The sequence below is a fragment of the Crassostrea angulata genome, chromosome 5, assembly GCF_025612915.1.
Source record: "Crassostrea angulata isolate pt1a10 chromosome 5, ASM2561291v2, whole genome shotgun sequence".
Taxonomy (NCBI): Eukaryota; Metazoa; Mollusca; class Bivalvia; order Ostreida; family Ostreidae; genus Magallana; species Magallana angulata.
Window position 1 is genome coordinate 38,378,774 of NC_069115.1, and position 2,391 is coordinate 38,381,164.

The following is a 2,391-nucleotide window of genomic DNA, read 5'->3' on the forward strand; positions in this document are numbered from 1 at the left end:
TATTATTTGATTGTATTGTTTTTGTAATAAATATAATAATTTCCCTAAAGTAGGACAGTACACGAAATGATCGACCTCTGTACTTAATTTTTTTTAAAACAATGCCATTATAACAAACATTAGTTTTTGACCGGGGTCGAGGGCAACAGTGGATCTATCGGACCGGCTCGCAAACAATTGAAGGCCTTGGGCAACAATTTGTGAGCCGGTCTGACAGATCAACTGTTGCCGGAGACACAGTCAACAACTGTTTTGTTGTATCCCTTCTAATCAATAACTTGTTTTCGCGAATGTGACGTCACCGTTCAATAGTCGATTTTAAAAATTCTAATCCAACAGTTCCAGTCCTACAGTCAAAATGCTGGACTTTTTTTCGAATAGAGTTTTATAGCAACTGTTTTATAGGGGTATAACAATAGAAAATATAAACTAATAGACATGGATCGAGCTCTTTACAAAATATTAAATGCATACTTATAAACTTTAAGTGAGGTGCGTTTGCGATTAGCGTAACAACTCTCCTAAATCTGCACTGCTTAAAGCGAGCTATTCAATTAGTATCAAATTACTAGCGCGGACTTAAACAAAGAAATAGCGTCCAGCTGTGGCGAGGGAGAGCACATTTTGAATTTGAATTTGTGAAGCACCACATCGGCCACTGAAGCAAAATAATTTGGATTTTATCATCGCAATTGTAAAGTAAGTTGTCACTTCTTGCACGTTTTGATAACATTAATTCTTGTAACACAAATTTTAAAGGAAACTCATGCAATATTGCATTGATCACATAATGTAAGTACAGTTGTCCCTTGCATAGGAGCTTGTTTGTAATACATGTGCAGTGTTTTGGATAAAAAAAACCACCCGATATTTTGAGTGATCAAAGAAGTTTACATTAAATTATTGAGTGCACACATTTTGCATTCATTTTGCAGATGTTGTTTGGGATCGTGTACGTGTAACAAAGCAAAATTGGAAGCCCCTTGGTTATACCTCCAAAACTCGATGAAAGAGACGGAAGGAAGATCTTTGAAATTATTGTTCAGAAAAAATAACACTTGTGATTCGAGCCAATTTATAAAATGTGTTTCAGCTGCGTTATGGTGAACTTGTTGGTCCTTACTGACTAATCAGGAATTATTGTTAGGATATAAAATCACTAAATAAATAAACTGAGTACTATCTAACATTTGGTGACTTGTTGTATATGAAATAATTTGATATCGTATAATTATTTCAACTATACTTGGGTTATTGTTCACAAAATATAATTACACGAAGAGGTGAATGACGAAAATTCAACCATATTTTAACCAAAATCAGAATTGGATAAACGTCAGAAGACATTGAATCAACGTCGAAATATCAACTTCCATTCAACTTTCATATTTAACGTCATTTCAACGTTTAAGGGTGACGTTGTTCCAACGTTGAAACAACGTTGCAATGCCTACTGTCGATTAAAGTGTGACAATATATAAGTCAAATATGTGTAAAAGCATATAATAATGGCTTTTTCTGTTAACTTTTGTAATTGCCTTGCATAGTTTCCGCATAAAGTTCACCCAGATTATTTTTCGGAGTTAGTATGTAAAAAAAGGAAGTTTTCAGTTCAATTTTCGATTTGCTGATAAAAAAATATAACAATTCGTGTAACATGATCCTAAAATCTGTAAAAGTTGTAGAACTTAACATAATAACATACAAGGAAAATAAAAATACTTATCTTGTCTTAAATTCGAATAACAAAACAAGAAATATTACATAGAAATACAAGGAAGAAAAAGATTCTATATACTACAAATTAATTTCAAATACTCGTCATTGGATTTCTTTAAATTCTTGTGATTTAAGGCATCCCATAAAAAAAAAAACATCACAATATCCGGATTATAAATCCCTATAAATTAACTGGATCTATATATCAATAGATCTAACTGAAAAGCATCACTCCTTTTTACATTGAATCAACTCAGAAGCCGTGGCTTGCAATTGGTTCATACGCAACTAATCTGTGTCTCCTTCGCTTGCTTGCAGGTTTACATCAAGTCAACCCTAGGTCTTTGTGCATGCAATCGGTAAACATATTACTAAACCTGAAATCAGTTGAAATAGAACCCAGAGGCTCTGATCTTGCATTTGTTTACTTTTTAATCAGATTTATGCCGGCTCTAATTTTGTCTGCCCTATATTTTTGAATGATTTTTTTTTCATTCTTTATCCATAAGGAAAATAAAACCTCAATTTGCTATTCATATTTGGACCGTCAGTTAATGAATGAAGGAAACATTTCTCAAATGGTGAACATGCATGCATTATACAAGTCATTGATATTCCAAAACAAAGTAAAAAATTGCATTGTCGAATGTGAAAAAAAAGTTTATCAAAACA